The sequence below is a fragment of the Lissotriton helveticus genome, chromosome 5_1 (genome assembly GCF_964261635.1).
Source record: "Lissotriton helveticus chromosome 5_1, aLisHel1.1, whole genome shotgun sequence".
NCBI classification, from domain to species: Eukaryota; Metazoa; Chordata; class Amphibia; order Caudata; family Salamandridae; genus Lissotriton; species Lissotriton helveticus.
Genome location: NC_136065.1, coordinates 1027208600 through 1027226823, shown reverse-complemented (window position 1 = coordinate 1027226823; position 18224 = coordinate 1027208600). Strand labels below are relative to the sequence as shown.

The following is an 18224-nucleotide window of genomic DNA, read 5'->3' as shown; positions in this document are numbered from 1 at the left end:
CACCTGAAGATCTTTCGGAGCATGTAAAGGATATGGAAGGAGGCGGATGAGACTGCATTGACTTGTTTCTTCACAGATAGCTTTTTGTCCAGGGTGATGCCAGGGTTGTGGGCGTGGTCTCTTGAGGTGTGGTCTGAGTTCCATGGGCCACTATGCTCCGGTCCATGGCAAGGTATTTTTCCCAAAGATGAGGGCTTCCACTTTGTCGGTGTTGATTTTGAGATAGTTGTCCTTCATCCAGTCAGCGACGTTCCTCAAGCATCTGTGGAAGTTGGCTCTGGTGGTGGAGGGGTCTTCGGACCGTGAGAGGATGAGCTGGGTGTTGTATGCGTAGGAGATGATGTTGAGTCTGTGTGATCTGACGGTGTCAACCAGGTGGGTCATGTAGGGGTTGAAGAAGATGGGGCTAAGGGACAATATTTGGGGGACTCTGCAGATGATCTTCTTGGGCTCCGAGGTGAACGGTAGGTGACGGATCTTCTGGGTTGTACCACTGAGGTATGAGGCAAGCGGCATCTCCTTGGATCCCGATGTGGTGGAGTCTGTTGAGCAGGATGTGATGGGAGACGGTGTCAAACACAGCTGACTGGTCCCGGAGGATGAGGACTGCTGTTTGTTCACGGTCCAGCAGGGCCCTGATGTCATCAGTGGCTGCAATCAGGGCTGCCTCGGTTCTGTGGTTGGTTCAAAATCCGGATTGGGAGGAGTCCTGGAGCACTCCACTGCACATGACAAAACCATATGCACCTGACACCTTTTTGGCCAAATTGAGGAAATGTTTTTCTGCTTGCATTATGATATCTTTTATTCAACCGATTTGAGGGAGTAATATAGCATCCAAACTTCATAGAGAGAAATCCTATGAAAAAAGCCCCTCTCCAAGAAGTGTAACCCAGGTTAAAAATGTAAGCCAATCTTTATTATCTAATAATGTGCCCGTTTGACTCTCCCGTTTAAAATATCTGCTATTGCCAAGTTATCTTCCATTTTTTTATTCCAGGCTGCCGAATCGAAGAAGGTAATATTGATTAGAAGGGAAAAGTTCACTAATTTTCTTACAAGGTCAGCAGTAAAGAACATTTCAGGTGCCACCAATTTATTTAAAACGGAAAAGACTTGTTTAAAAGAAACGCTGTAAAAAGATCTATGAGATGTATCCATGAACGATAATTTGGAAAAAAGTTTTACCCGAGTACCTGTGAGAAATTCGGCTATTTTAGTGATCTTAATAACTACCGTTTTCTTATTACATCATTCGATAAGCAGAATGAAAGATGTTTCCATTATAGAGAGGTGTTTCAACGTTTATCATGGGAATCTTCTACTGAAAAAAGAAATGTGGCCTACAGGCTCAAATACATTGCAAAGACTTATACGGAACTTTTTTCGGTACATTGGGTTCCTTGATTTCCCAAGATAAGATGACTATTTCCAAACTTTTTTAACATCACTAAAATGAATTAATCATCAGATTGAAATGTAAGCTTTGCAAATCGTTGTGCCTGTAAAACTTGGGAAGCTGTACAATGCAGTTTAAAACTGGGCATTCCTAACCCACCATCTCTTTTATCAGCTGCAAAAATGTTATTGTAAAATGAGCTTTTTATAATTCCAGGCAAATAATACAAGAATGTGGTCCAAAAATTAAAAGAATTCGAATTTCGTTTACACGAACTAGATCAAAAAATCTTGGCAGAATATACATTTTAAGCGAAGCTATTTTGCCTATCAAAAACAGAGGGAGAGAATTCCAAATGGACAGTAGTATTTCAACATTTTCCAATAGGGGTCTATAATTCAGTGTATACGAGTCCACTAACTGATCTGAACAATAGGTACGATATATGGGGAGCTATTAAATACCAGTGTTTCTGTCTCGGAGTCATTACTTTTGCAGCCCTCAAGAGCAGTGTATCTTTTTATGGCCTGTAAGGCCATCTGGGTATTACCCATCACTGGTAAGAGGAATGGAGCAACATCGTGTGTAAACAGTTTAATTTTTGCCCCACTAAATCGTGGAGGAAAAATCAAAGGATGTATTTGAAAAAATTGGGCTAAGTGTTATACAAAAAGGGCAAAAAGAAAAGGGGAAAGTGGGCAAACTTGTCTTGTGCCTCTGCTTGGAAAGGTCATTCCTGCACTGCTATTATTGATAATCACTTGAGCAGATGTGCTCTGATATAACATGGCGATTGACCTTGTGAGCTGGGTAGGGAACTGAAATGTATCCAATATTTTAAACAAGACCCTCCAGCTCTTTCTCCGCATCAAGCATTATTTAGCTGCCAGAATATTGTCTGCAGTGACGATATCTATAGCTTCTGCTAAAAAATAGGTATTAGGATTTAGCGTTCTTCCCTTAATAAAACCATTTGGTCCTGATACATAAGCGTGTGCATGATTGTATTTATTCTCTTTGTTAAATGATGGAAAAGATGTTATAATCTGAATTTAGAAGTGTTATAGATCAATATGATGCTGGGTCCATTTCTGCCTTCCCATTTTTTTAAATGTATTAACGATTCCTTTCTTAAAGGAGGAAGTGATCATTATACCTTGTAGTTCAGAATAAAAAAGCATATGTAGGTTTTTATTTAAGTCCCTACCATAAGCCTTATGAAAAACGTCTCTAAAACCATTTCCCCCTGGACATTTAGAACAGGGGAGATGTTTGATCCCCTTGATTAACAGAGCAACTAGAGAGTCTAATATCTCGGGCCTCAAAGCAGCAAGATTAAACTCATCTACAAAAATACCTAATTCTGAAGGAGCAGGTTGCTCGATAGCATCTTCATAAAGTCAGGAATACTAATGTACAAAATGTGTATTTCACTACCTTCTCTAGTAAGTTTGTTAGTTTGAGGACCTCTGAACTCAGTAATCAAATTATGGTTTTGTCTCTCCTTTCATGTACAGGCCACAAAACTGCTGACCTGTTAACCTTCCTCATTCACCCTATTATTAATTGGGTTTTTAATCACAATCTCTTTTTCCTTGATAAAATCCTTTGATGCATACCTCTTTATCTGCCAATTTTTAAATACCACTAAGGGTTATTTTGATTTACGTCTTCCAGTGCTTTACTTATGGTTGTTGGAATGGTATAATGCTCTGCCGTTTTCCAAAGGTGTTTGTATCTCGCTTACTGACATATCGTGAGCGAGATACAAACACCTCTCAACATTGTTTAAAGTAGGCCTGGGCGAAGTGACCAAAAAACTACACCACGCTACGTGCAGTTTCACAAGCAGGGGTGTGCTTTACGTTGTGCCGTTCCTGCTCATTTTTAGCGCTGGGTGTTTATCCCGTACTGTAAAACCAGTGCGAATGACACCACGCGCAGCGCAAGAGGGTGCTGCTACTTTCTGTTGCTTGAGTAGATACTCCAGCAGCAACTTATTCAATATGAACAGAAGGTTTCTCAAAGCGAACGGTAGCGGCCATCCGCGACCGCTCGCGTTGAGAACTCTCGCCGGGAGGTGGCATGGAGTTAGATTTTCCTCGCTGTCAACTAATCTTTGATTAGCGCAAGGAAGGAAAAAGCTCCACTCTGCAGAGTTTTTGGGATCTCTGTGGAGCACAGAGTGGGATAAACTCCGCAAACTCCACGAGCGGAGCTGAATTTCACACCCGGGCCTAGTTTAAAGGCATCCCAGACTACTGCGATATCCGTAGTAATAGTATTAACCATGAAAACATGTTTTATTTTGGTCTCCAACGTCAGTTAACGGCCAAACATCGACATGGTTAGAGTGCAGAAGCCACTCACTTGTGGAATAGGGGTGGGGGCGTGTCTGTAGTTTTGTTAAAATTTAATTGATGAAGGTAACATTTCTCCACCGGCCTGTACATCTAGGTGGGAATAAAAGAACAATCCTCATCAATAAAATATTGATCGAACTATTAAGTCAAAAATCTTTGTGTGTAAAAAGGGTAGACACTTTTCAAAAGTAGACTACATAATTAACTATATTGTCAGTCTATTTCCGAAATCTGGATGGTGTCCCTACATAGCACTCGCCCTATCATCTCAATCCAAAGCCTGCTTGCCCTGATTTGGAACAGCGCCAGCTCCCTGCCATTTCTCCGCAGATTTTTGGAGGAACAATAAGGTTATAATGTTTGACCTCAGTTTTCGGATTGGGCAGAATGGAGTCAGGCAATCCTCCAAATACTTTGGTGCTTAACCAAATGTAGTCTTATGATAGTGGTTCCCAAACTTTTTTGATTCATGGCTCCCTTAACCTATTTGCCATTGGCCGCTGTTCCCCACAATGTTACATTTTTTTGGAGTGGGGGCCTCTGGAGTACTTCTATTTTTCTCCCTGAAAATAATTGGGATGAAGCTGATAAAGGTATTATAATCATATACTCAGGGTGTTCCGTATTACTAAGGCGGCATCTCTAATAAAATATTCCTCGTTACATTTCTTTGCCCAAGCCTTTTTTAGACAACCTTCTCAAATGTTTTTTATCCCACTTACAATATTAAATAGCACCCGATGCATGTAGGCCTCTTTGTGAACGTGTTTCTGCACTTTAAGAATATTTGCATTCACTTCCATTTCTACCCATGTCATACATGCCAACACACCGGTGTTCTTTTTTAAAGCAAATGCAGCTTTATTTTAGCTGTCTCTTCCCTAAAATTGCCTCCAATTCAATGTAAGCCAAATAAATTCCTCAGATTTTTTTTAACACCCCTCTTTCTTGTTTCCAAATGCTGGCATTATGCTGTATATGGTGCTTTACTTTCCTGTACTCATGAAAAGAGCAGGCCTGTCTGGAAATGTGTGTGTACTAGAAGAAATGTGTACTAGAAGTACCTATGGTTAAAGTACGCATGTCAATACTTAATAACACTTAGGGGTATATTCACAAGAACGTGTGATAACTACCGCAAGAGTAGCGTAGCGCAACTTTCAATGCATCCCACCGAGGCAAAACAACTCTGTGACAACGTGGAATTCACAACACGGCGGTAGCATGCGATAGTTTGCCGACACCGCGGCCAATGCCCGTGACACAACCACCTCGACAGAGATAAAAAGACAAACCCCAACGCGAAAAAACCTGCGATGGGCAAAAGCGCAATAAGAAAACAGTGACAACCAGCGCGAGGGCAGCAATACACCCGCGCAATGCGGTAAAAAGACAGGAACAGCATACGGAAAATGCCACAGAACAAAATCCAACAACAGCGGATTACCACCGATGCACCCTGGCCAACTGCAGAGGACTACATGTACAACACAACTACCTAGCACCGTGGAAGAACAGAACCAACAGGCCCACCGCATGAAAGAGACCAGTGGCAGACAAATCAGAGCCGCACGAGCGACACACCCATCGTGCAGCATACGCACATAGGCATGAGTGCACCTCGACATTGACAACATCCCAGTACAAACAGCAACCCCACCACATTTGAACACAGGACACAACTGATTCCGCAAATGTGCACGACCTGGCAAATCACATCTGAAGTCACAGGGAAAAGTAACATTAAAAATGTACAAGTACAAGCTGAAACCTGCAAATATGTTTTATTCACACATGCAGTGCATTTGGACATTTACTACTGTTGCTTGATTGCCATGGATGGTCACAATGTGACGTGCTCATGAGAAGTAAGGGTCAATGATGGTATTCCTACGGGCCATTTCGGCCACTGCTGCAGTGGGATGTGGCCCACCTACCCCATCACCACCATCACTGTCCGGTACCTCTGTGATTGGGATCCATGGGGCGCTGGCGCAATCACAGATGTTGTGCAACACACAATATGCAACAATCAGCTTGCACACAATGTCCGGCTGTACAGGAGCTTCCCACCTGTGCCATCCAGGCACCTGAAATGTGACTTCAACATGCCAAATGTGCATTCCACGATGCCCCTGGTGTGTATGTGGGCAGCATTGTACTGCCTCTGGGTGGGTGTGTTCGGATCTCAGAGGGGTGTCATCATCCAAGGGCAGAGTGCATATCCTTGATCACCTGTGACAGTGCAGGGAGAAAAGAGTCAATACTTGGTTCGGAAGAATGTGATGGCTGGTCCACCAATCCAGTGACGCCTGTGCTGGCTGTGTGTGGGGTGAGTGTAAGACAACCCACAGGGAGTAGCTGATGCTGGCAACTACACCGACAGTCATCAGGCACCCAGAAATGCAATGTCAGACTACAAGGGGGGATGACAAGAGTCGCACAGGGTTAGTGGGCCCACCGCCACGGGACACTGACCTGCGGGAGACTGGGGTAGGGTCATGTGGGCAGAGCAGTGCCTGAATTGTTGTTATGGCTGCATTTCGCATCTCCCTTTGTTCAACTGTTGTGTGGCTGTGGTGCCATGAAATGTCTGTATTGGATGCTGGGTAGGCCAGGATGACCATGGAGTGGTGTGGTCGTGTCTGGTAGGTGGTCGTGTCGTTTGACATGTTGATTGTGGTTTGGTCACGTGTGCATCCCCACAGTTGTGCATTGTGCTTTGGAGGAATTGGGATGTGTGGTTACTTACCAACTTACCAACTGAGCAGTCCCATTCCATATGTGCCATCCTGGAAGCGCTGGTTGATGATGGACTGTCGGAAGAGGAAGGAATCATGCACACTGCCTGGGTAGTTGGCGACAGCATTGGTGAAGAGTCCCCGTTGGTCCACTATTGCCTGCACATTGATGGAATGTGTGTGCTTTTGTTGCGGCAGTGGTGTGCAGTATCCGCAGGGGGCACAAGCGGGGCATGTGTGTAGTCGTTTGCCCCTAACACGGCTGGGAATCTGGCTGTGGCGTAGAAGCCTTGCTTAGTCTCCAGCTGTTCCTGCGCAGTGTTGGGGAAGTGAAGGTACTGAGGTATGAAGCTGAGGATGGCATCCAGGACAGGTGTGATGAACTTTGATAGGGCTGGCTGTGAGACCCCTCCAACTCTGGCAGTTGTTAGTTGGAAGGTACCAGAGGCCAACAGGTGCAGCACACCCAGCAGCTCTGTCTGCAGAGGGATGTTGGTTCTCCGCTGCATTGGGACTGTCAGCCTGTGGTCACGATGCGGTGAATGGTTGTCCTTTTGAGCCTGTAGTGGGCAATGACTTCCTTGGGCATCAGGTCTGTGAGAGTGGTGCATTTTGGTAGGTCCGCTGTCTTACTCTGCCCTGCCTCTGTGATGGTCCGGGGGGTGCGGGTCCAGGTGGGTGTTGTGGCCCTGTTGGGGCTCCGAGCTGCATGATGAGTAGCTCCATGGCGTTGTTTGTTCTTCGGGTGTGGCTGTGTGCGGGGCTCCATTGCCCACTGCAGGTAGTCATCCGTCTTTTCACCTGCTTGAGGCAGGTGTTAAATATCTGCAGCTACCGTGGCTTATCGCCTGTTTTCGGTTCGCTTCACGGATCTGTCAGTTTGTTGTGAAAGTTGTGTTGTTGTTCTCTCGTGTGTTTCTGCACGGGAATGCCAACTCTGCATCTAATTAGCGTTAATTGGTGGTGTCCGCCGTGGTGTTAGGTGTTGGGAAGGGTATTGTGAGAATTCTGACGATGTCTGCTGTTAGCACCAGCTTGTGAATGGTGGGGTAAATCTATCACGACTTTGGCTGCGCTAAAGTGCCGTTAATTTGGCGATAGCTCCTTGTGAATATGCCCCTTAGTGTGTTTGAGAGACATGACAACTTTATTTTGCTGATATCTTGCTTTGTTGTAAAATGCATTTGGATAAAAAATAAACTATCAACGAGTCTAACAAAATTAATCAGGCGTTTTCCGCTTACTTTGGGAGTGTTGAAACATGGGGATTCAGTGAAATATGGAGGTCATCTCCCTCGACATGCCATCAATTAAGCACTACAAATCCAGCTTTAGGCATGTCACTTACAAATCATTAACATCATATGTTTAAGTCTAATTAGTTTAACTGAAGCCATCAAACCCTTCAACATTAAATGCATTTAAGTGCTTGGTGCGCGGCTCCCCAGGCTAGTTTTGATGGTGCACCGGGGAGCCATGGCGCACAGATTGGGAACCACTGCCTTATGAATTATTGTTCAAACTTTGAACAATGCAGCCAGATCACGGCCCTCCAAGCCTGTTAGGCATATTCCCTAGGAGCAATATTAGCTACTGTCCTAACTGAGGAGTTATGAAAAACCTATAGCTTGCTAATATTTAGCATCCGTTTCCCTAATGTTCCCCCACAGAGATAGACAAATAGGCCTAATCTCCCCGTATGCTAAATGTCCCTGCTTCACACTCACTAAACTTAGAATGTAGGTAAACAACAGTAGTTAATATCCCCAGTCTCAGGCATGTTATGGGGAGAGGCAATCTCAGCATGCCATACAATTGATGCTCACTGAGGCAGGTATACATAACTTCCAGGCTGGAGCATTTTGTTTGATGAATTAGCTAGAATTCCAAACAAATTATACAAAAAGTGAAGGATGAACTTTAAACTAAAGAGTGTCTCTGTCAATATCAGTGGTGCAGCATAAAAAAATAAATAAACAGGTTATTATGTTCAAAGATGTTAATATTTATGAGAAAAGAAACACCAGCCCATATGTCTCTCAGTATTGTTGAGTTACAAATGGATCTTAAATGAGACAGTTGCAGCAGAGTCCCACTCAGAAAGGATAGCGGCATATGTTCTTTCATATTGGAATTCCTCATCAGCAGCCAGGCCCTCTAAAGCAAACTGTGCTGGTGATGGCCCCTGGCTGCCCTTGTCTACACAGTAATTACAGACCTGTAGTCCCTTTGAAACTGCGGGAACCTAGGACAAGCACGACGGTTGTCTCCGACCCTCGCAACCCTGTGATATTTATGGGACCAACCTGTACAAAAGCATTTCCACAAACTGATTGGCAAAATTTGAATTTATATGATTTCACATGTTGGTGTAAAACGTGCATGCATTTGCGCACATCTATGTAATTAGCCCTAGTAAAATGGGTATCATTGGCTATGTTCGTGTGATCTAAGAAACACAATGAATTTTATTAAAGGGATTCACAGGGGTACGCATAATGAATTATTGCACGGATGGAATATGATTTAAATGCTGAGAGTTTCGTCATTTACTCTTGTAAGGACAGAACAACTCTCTAAAACGGACCTCTTTTATTGTACACGTTTGTGAGAAGTGACACATATGTTCACTACACTTTGGTTGGACAAGCTTTTGACGTGTTCATTCCCTGCGTGGTATGTTCTGGAAATTCATGTTTGTTTTGTCAAGCCCCTTAGGGGAGATACGATTGTCCATGCTTTTCTGCTTCGAACTGGTCTCAAAAGAAGCCATTGTAGATTTCAGTTACTGCGATGCTGGTTGAGCCCCTAGAAACGTTTAACTCATTACGTTTTATGAACACCACTGAACACATTTGAAGCATGCCATTTGAGAAAACAGTTTAGCAAGAGGTGTGATTTTCTGTTGAGAAATGTCCTTAGTACAATAGCACACTTTTAGTGGGTGCTACTGTTATTTAGAATTTGCGTTGTAGCCTTAACTATTTAAATTTGTTAAGGAGGACCCCTTGAAGCTCGGATTCATATGGGCTTTGAAACATTACCGTAAACGCCTTTCGTATGGTTCTAATAAAGAGAATGTGAATATTCTTCCAATCACATCTACTACATCGGACAATTACTGGAAGGGGAACAATAAACGGAATAGTAAACCGGTGAGTTTGTTTCAATGTTTAATCAGGCGAGAAACTGGCGCCCACGCCGCTAAAATATCCGGACACGCACCCACAGAAAGTAATTTGTAATCCAGCAAGCAGATCAATAATTGTATTTATTCAAGTGTTAAAGCCCGGTGCCGCATACAATACAATTATACTTTGGTAAAAGAAAAGAGGACACATTTGTAGGAAGGGGTGTTCCTCAGCACAGAATGTGGTCGATCAAGCAGTGTAACTACGGAGTAGCTCATAAGCTGTGCTTTTGAAACAGAGCACCTTTACTGTGTATGAAGCACGGGGTAGAAAGTTTGTGGAGATGATTCACAGCCCTAGCCCTAGAACTGCTCTCTGTAACCACACATGCTCCATAATCTGCCCTAAAGTGTAACAAGTCGTGAAATCAAGAAATATGACCCTCAACTGAAGAACAGGGATTCATTTCAAATAAAACGTAGTGTGTGGTGCGCACACTCTAAAGTCCTATTCAGAATGAATAGCCACGCATACTGTCTTGTAAGAATAGATCAAATACATACAATGACACTGCAGAAAGCCTGAATTGCTCAAGCGTGATGCACATCACAGAACTGAAACATGCTCATTTCAATTTTTTCTTCTCACTTCAACATAACCTAATTTACAAAATGTAATACGTTCTTAAAAGATTGATAATAATTGGCGGATGTGAATTATCTGTCAACATACATCATAGATCTTAATGACTCAACATGAGACCGACAGTCGACAGCACTGACTGGTTGCATGTGCTATTTGCAAGCCCTAGTCAAAACATAAAATGGAAGAATTCCTGTTTCATAAATAAATACATAGGTGTAAAGTGTTAATATTTTACCTTTTGTTTGCCCAACATAAACAAAACAGGTGAGATGCAGCTGGTTAGCATCATAAACCACAAGGGTCCCGTTTCACAATGCATTCTTTGTTTCAGTAAAGGGTCAGATCTGTCATTACAGCTTCTTCCTTGCTCATGCTTTCCGCACAGAGCCTGTATAACCCATCGAGTGAGTTCAAACAAGCTGTGCACGCCGCTTCAGGCAGGTAGCTTGTCTGTGAAGTCCACAGAAGCGACATGAGAGGGCCAGAAAGCTATGTCGTAAAAACGTAGTTGCATCACCATACTCGTGAGAACATTGGTTAAGACACGGTGATGGATGCAAAAAGCGCTGCGATGTGTTCAGTTCATGCAACTTCGTCACAGTAAAGAGTGCTGAGATAACAGGCACAATGTCGGCTATTGCTGTCCAAAAGTAAACTTGATCACATTAGAGACAGTGATTTAGAAACTATGCGGAACACACCTTTACCGTGACCTCCCCCCCCCCCCCCCCCCCTTAATACAACAAGAACAGTAGACGAAAATATTGTTCTCGCGCCTCCTTTGCTTGGACAAAAATTAAATAATAAGACGAAATAGCCGCGGCTGCATTGTAAGCTGCTAACCGCTGGTGCCCTCTGCAGTTGCTAGTTTTAATGTGCTTAGACATGTGTAGAATCTATTAAGCGTAACCCGAAGCACATTTAAAACAATCATTGGTTTTGGATGATAAAAGAGTGAATCCATTCTCATTCATGAGGGACGCGTGCACTAGGGTTAGATGCCTCGAGGGGTAGACCCAGATGCGGATGCCAACTAGACACAAGCCTCAAACATAGCTCAGGCCTTCATATAGTTGTTAAATGCCTAATATTCTTGCGCTGGTAAAAAACACTGCTGTCGACTGTAACTTTCATTAAAATGCTTCGTTTAAAGTAGACACCAATAGCTGTATAACAGAGACTAATAGTACAGAGCTGTATCTAGTTAAAAGAAGCTATAGGCACATTTGCACAACCATTCACTCGCGTAAAATGCAATGCAAATATAGCTCGAACAATAATATACATATTTTTCACATTCATCAAGATCCGCTGCCTCACAATAAGTCATGTTTGCATATTTTACACCTGCCCAATACTTAGCACACTCGCACTTCACTAGTAAGCAACTGAGGTGGCCTCTGGCCTGGTCGGTACAAAAGGGGGTGGTGATGGAGGGAGCATCAGAACCAATCAAACACTCACACCCAGTCAAAAGATCTGGGTTGGATCCATCACCGTTCTTTAGCCCACTCTGCCACCCCAGTTCAGACAGCTCTGGCCTGGTGGCACCGTTGGAAACATGCACGGTATCCGTTCACTGTCACTGGAATCGTGGCAACTGCTTTGTGGCACACCAAAGGACATAAACGAAATGTCAAAACTTTAGACAATGACCAGAGATCAGAAAAAAACTGCGACGTTAAAATTGGGAACTGCGAATAGGAAATAGACAGCAGGCCCGGCATTCAGGTCTTCTGTATCACTGTTGTGCTAACTGGAATCCACCCCGGCCCTGAGCTATGAACACACAGTTGATGTTATTTAAACGCCATTTATTGGGGCCGTTACAGGCGGGTGGTTGAGCAACCCGCTCCTCCATTGCCCAATCACTCTCACACTGAAACAAAATTCTCCCTGTAGTGTTAAACTTACAAACGGTCCCACGCTTCATTTGATGATATTTACACATCACGGGCATTCGATGTGGTTGCTTTGTTACGCTCGCTCGCCACTTGTACTTTTTTCATTCCTGTTTCTGTATTATTCTCAATGACTGGCTGCTACATCTGATGTTAAAGCTGACGTACAATAAATGTTAAAGTATGCAATTGATGGATGGGAGAAGACCCGTCTTTTTTTCCTAATACCTCAAACTGGACACACATCAACACACTCTCCGAGAAAGTGCTGTAAATAGCTATATTTACAGTTATAGATACTTGTTCTACACGTGTTCTGTGCACTGCCCGTGGCGAAAGCACTGCCCAAATGGGTAGGTTGGAAGTGGGACTTACCGTCCTCGTAGTTCTTCAGGTAGTAATCTGGCCCTGGGCCACCTCGGCTCTTAGCGGGATTTTTAAGATTCTGGAATTGCAGGAAATCTGTCCTTGTCCCTCCGAATCTCAGGAAGGCCGGGGCCAACCCCCTGGCCAATGTCACAAGTCGCTTGGAACTACAGACAGCAGGGGAGGAAAGCAGGAGCCTCGCGTTAGATCACCTTTTGTGAGAGTCTGGTTGTTTTATTTTAACAGCGAAGCAGCATTTAGTATTCTCTAACAAGCACATGGCATTCATAAACCTGGGGAAAGACTTGCATCGTCTAATTGCACCCACCTTTGATAAGCGTCCATGTTCGCTAAGTAGAACTATCTCAACCATTCATTTAGACAACTTGTATACACCGGCGTGTTTGGAGCGGTTAATCCGGTGATGACGTTTTCTGATTTCTAAGAAAGATTTGTGCCAGAGTCTGAACAAAAAAAAGGGAATAAAGTGGTTCTTTCGGGCGTTCGGTGTGCTATATATATATATATATATATATATATATATATATATATATATATATATATATATATATATATATATATATATATATATATATATATACCCTCGGAATAGTCGAATGTGACTGCGGGACGCAATATAGCAGTAAACAGACAACACGGTGAACTGGAAGATTGCTCAAGGGCACACACACCAACAAGAAACCATGAAACCATGATATGGTGAGAAAGGAGCCTCGTAAAGTCGGAGCAGCCACAGAAACACATACTTACTCAAACGCCAACAGCTGAACTTGATGTAAGAACTTTTTGACACAGGCGGCTCTCGTGAACTGTGCATTTAGCTCACAATGGCTTGGTTCTTTACAAGTGATTGCTTAAAGATGTCTCGAACCTTGTCAGTAACCTGCCATGAAGAGTGGATCAAGCGTGGTCTGTTCTCCTCGGGGGTTGCGTTGCGCTGATCTCCGGTGTGCTCTACACCTTTTGCACACACGTAATCGAATAATTGTTCTCTAGGAGAAGCACGCCACCCTTCTGACAAGATGGTAAATAAAGCCCGATGGCAGAAAGCTATTGAAGCGGCGCTGTAATCGCGTGCTAATTGGACGCGCTGTAAACATCAGCTCCCTGGCAGTATTTAGAGGTTCGTGCGCAGCTGACACTGGGAGGGGAGGGTTGTGAATGAACAGCACTCGCCTCTCTGCGGCGCGACACCAAGACAAGGACCTCAACGACCTGAAGTAATGCGTACACCATCCCACTCAAGGAAGTCTGCACTGTGAAGGCACACATCCGCGTGGAATCTGCAGTTCTCAGAGTTAGACTCTAACGCTAACTACTACACTTCATGTCTGTAAGTGTGCACGGAGTGCTGAGGGGCACACGCCTGCAGCAAACGAGCTAGCATTTCAAAATCAATGGAGCTGTTTCCAGATATCACAGTGAGCCTCAAGATAATGTCACCTTCGACAGCTGCAGATGTCTGTTTGTAAAGGTGAACACAAAGGAGTTGTTTCACCTTTACGGATAGGAAGGGGACAATCACATTGCTTCCGAAACATAAACATTGCGAGGGTATTACAAAAGCCATCAAAAGAAGCATTCAAAGATTTCCGGTATTTCGGCGAGTTAATGGACAATCCGCTTTGTAAAATCCCACCTTTTCCAGATGAGACCCCAGCTATTGGAGTCAAAGTTCGCAGCTGACATGCACGCTCCTTTCCAAAGGAAGGGCTCGTTGCTCTGGATATATAAACACAGCATGCTCCAGTCAGAACTGATACGTTTCCGAAATGTTTTCCGCTTTGCAAACATGTGCATCTTAATCGAAAACATTTCCTTTTTAAAGCAAACCTCGCCAGAAACCCCTAGTGAATCAATCGCATAGATTCGCATCCCAGACGGACGCCGCAGTTTACCGACGGGGAAAGGTCTGATTTTCTCTGTGCAATAACTTCAAAGGACATCCTTACCTCAGGAAATCCAGCCAGCCATCATGAATGATTGAGGGGTCCAGTTGGATGGACAAGAAGTTTTCATGGACCGTCCTGATCGGGCTCTTGGTGTTCACGTCCAGCAGGATGAGCGTCCTACCCTTTACACCTTGAGGCTTGCCTGGGAAGTGCGTCCTCCTTTCCCCTGCTCGGGACGCAAGGGTGTGAAAAGCCATCCAAGCAAGGATCGCCGAAGCCAGCAGAGTGGAGAATCTGGGTGTGCAGCGGCCGATCCCGGGCATGGTGTGTAGCGTCAACTCCCGAATTTAACACCCTGAAAATCGCGCTCGTCCTCGCAGGAGTTGCTAAGTAATTGCCCTTGTCTGAAGTGATGCACTGTTGTGGTCCTAGTGGACGGAGTTCACGCCCCTAGCCAGCCCCCTCGGCAATTTGTGCCAAAAGTCCCAATTACCCGCCCGGCGCCGCCCCTTTAAGATGTCCTGTCGGCAGACGGTTTTCCTTATTAAAGGAGCAGTGGTTCTTTTAACCCGTCCGCATAGTACTTCTGACAGGTTGATGAAGTGGCATGCACAAACTTTGTGATTCAGGCTCGTCTTAAGGTCACCAGAGTGAAGACATGAACTTCGAGCAGTGATGGTTCCGAATCGAAGGGAACAGACGGCATTAAACTTACAAATGTAAAGAGAGCAGTTCCCCTTCCCTCATGTTGAACCACACACCGCAGCGTCCAACGCTTAATTTCTAAAATAACTATTGCCACGGTGCAATGTTTTGCTCATAAGCCCGCGGTCTGCGCTAGTAGAGACAGGGATGTTAAATACCAAGGTTCCGTAAGCTGGATTTCACCTCATGCCTCTTTACTGCCCCCACCAGCCTCTGTAACTCACTCTTGCAGGTTCTTTTTCATCCCTGGTCTATCCTTTCGTTAGAGTTTTTTTCCATCATTCTCTCTCCCTTTCTTTCCCCATTCAGTATTTCTCTCTTTTTAAAAAAAAATCTAGGTCAATGTCAGATGAGGAAAATAAGTGCAGGCCCCCAAAGATTACTTCTGGCGGTCCCCACCTGCAACCACCGGCTCTGTTTAAGCACTGTGCGAAAACGTCTGTCTTTTCATGTCCTGCTTAACCGAGTTCCTCCAACATGAAGGGCACTGGGTGGTTTTCCAGTAAAATGGCCCAACTGTACTTGTTACGGGGTTTACTGGTCCCAACTGAGCAAAGATACTTAACGTTTTGGTAATTTGGCCTCTATAATAAAAGGCGACAACCTCTATTATGCATTGTTTAGATACTTGGGTATAAACAGACGTTAATATTTTGTCAAAATATGTGATGTGATACGCGAAGGGCATAGCTGTTGTCGTCTTTAATGATGAAAAGTACATTCAGTAGTTCACCTTGGCAAACCACCTTTCTACCCAGATGCAACCTTGTCTCTAAATAACACTTACAGTATCTGCTACAACCGTACCCACAAAACCACCACATTTTGTATATTTATTGTCTTTTTCTAGCGTTGGACTATGACCAGCAGCCACGTTGGAACCTGCCACACACTAGTAGTATATACACCAGTTTTCCAAATTTCTCATGCTGCAAAATATACGTGTCCCCCAATCACCACTAACGAGTACCAATGTTACCCCTCCTGTTAAATGGCACTAAATGAAGTAAAGTTTTCCAATGAAAATAGCATATTGGTGTCACACGCAGATTTTATCTGAGCGTAAAAGCGTTCTCAAAGGAAGCTATGTCGGTCGAAGTGATTAAACACACACACACTTGAAAAGCTAATATGATGTAAGTATTCATACAAGTGAGATTCAAAAGAATGAATAACAACTATTCAAGAAATAAATGATGTCTCATTTCACTTTCATCTAGCACTTTACAGCGTGCCAACTGAGTAATTTACATCACCAGGAACTTCACATTAACGACAACCACTAAAACATTGGTTCTAATTTTTTTTTTTGAATGGCCTACTTTCAGATAATATTTCGGATTCATGATTATTCAATGTGACAAGTTCCCCCGTGGCAACTTCACTGTTTAAAAAACACAGTAGATCCGTTCACTCCTAGTTCCCCCCCCGGCCCCCGACCACGTATTTTCCCTATGCGAAGTGCGCTAGAATAAATCGAAGACACCGACAAGTCGATAAGACTATTTAGGGTGATTGACCGAGTTGTATTTGTTATTTTACTGAAAGTCCCTCAGCCGGAAACAGCGAACGTGAACAAAACTAGCAATTCAATACAAACAGTTGGAATGAGGCAGCGTAAAAGTCATTCAACGCACAAATTTACAAACGCATTTTCAGTTCACAGCGATACTACATTAATAGCCAGGAACTGTGTATAGAGATAGTTTGTTACCCTTCGGATGGACCAACAAAATCCTCTGTTTTGCCTGTTCACCTGTATGACCGCTCGTTGCTCTCATTCCTGTTTACTAGCACAAAATACCTAATTTCAACCAACATTTAATGCACTACAGGTAAGCTCATGCAGACTCTTGCAGGGAGTGCACACCCTGTCCACTCCTGTGGCAGTCGTTGCTCATTATCCAGGGTAGAAGATACAGTACATATGATAGCCTATTGCTCACTATTACTGTAATAAAATGGTAGAGCACAATCAATGAGTTGGAAAGGTACCTCTGCTGGGGCCTGAGGTAAGTAAAGAAAATACTTTTAAATGCATATTGTGTGGGTGATTGTTTGTGTGAGCGAGAAAATGTATGCTTGTCAGTGTTTTTCTGTTTGTCTGAGCATGTTCCTGAGCCTGTTCCTGGGAGCGCCTACTTAAAGTCATCCTCTCCCGCGTAGCGGGACGCGCAGTCAGGGCGCCCTCGCTGTGCCTTCCCGTCTGCGCCCGTCAGCGACGAGGAAGCGCGAGTCGTGGTAGGACTCTGGACACTTAGCTCGACCATTATTATGTCGATACCCTGATACTTAGCTATACTCGGGATGAGTTACTGTCCATCGGCGGTAGACTCGGTGTCTGTCGCCACGATTCGGTACACCCTCTATCTGGCCCATTTGTATGTGCCTGCAATAACTGGTCTCTAGAAAAACCGGCTAGGATTCGGTTGCTGGAAGAGAGTGCTACGACCACGCATAATAACATCGCGGGACGTGTACTACGGATCTGGAATCTGAACGTAAGGTCGCTGGTTAAGCATCATCAATTTGTACATGACCTCTTAGTTAAGGACTCGCCCGACCTACTCTTCTTCACCGAAACTTGGTTACAAGATTCTGATGCCGCCATCCTTAACCTTACTTTTCCATCTGAATATACGGTTTTCACTTTGAACCGTCCGACGAGGGGTGGCGGCATCGCCATGGCAGTAAAATCATGCTTCCCCTCGGAATGGAAACCCCTGGCTCTGTCAGCCTGCGAGAGTGCCCTTTTTAAAGTGGCTTTCAGTCATCATTTCACTCTCAGCGGTATTCTCATCTACCGTCCTCCAGGTAACAATACAGTTTTTAAGGCTGCCCTCGCCGATACGGTAAGCTCTTTTGCACCTAGCTGTGCAAATTTTAACATCACGGGTGACCTTAATATCCACTTCGATTGTAGGGCGTCCACGGGCATAGACACTCTGCTCGCGGACCTTGAAGCACTGCAACTTATTCAACTAGTTGCCCTGCCTACTCACTCTGGGGGCCATATTTTGGACCCTTTCTTTACCACTCTCGAGAGGGTGAAGGTGTCCA

General features: G+C 44.2%; 1 long non-coding RNA gene across 2 annotated transcripts in view; it reads right to left on the bottom strand.

Annotated features, from left to right (window-relative positions):
- LOC144753476 (uncharacterized) overlaps positions 1-18224 on the bottom strand; it is a 485329-nt gene that overhangs the window by 114705 nt on the left and 352400 nt on the right. For both annotated transcript variants that reach the window (XR_013594380.1, XR_013594378.1), the window contains exon 5: positions 12556-12713. This is a non-coding gene — a long non-coding RNA (uncharacterized LOC144753476). The remainder of the gene's footprint in view (positions 1-12555; positions 12714-18224) is intronic.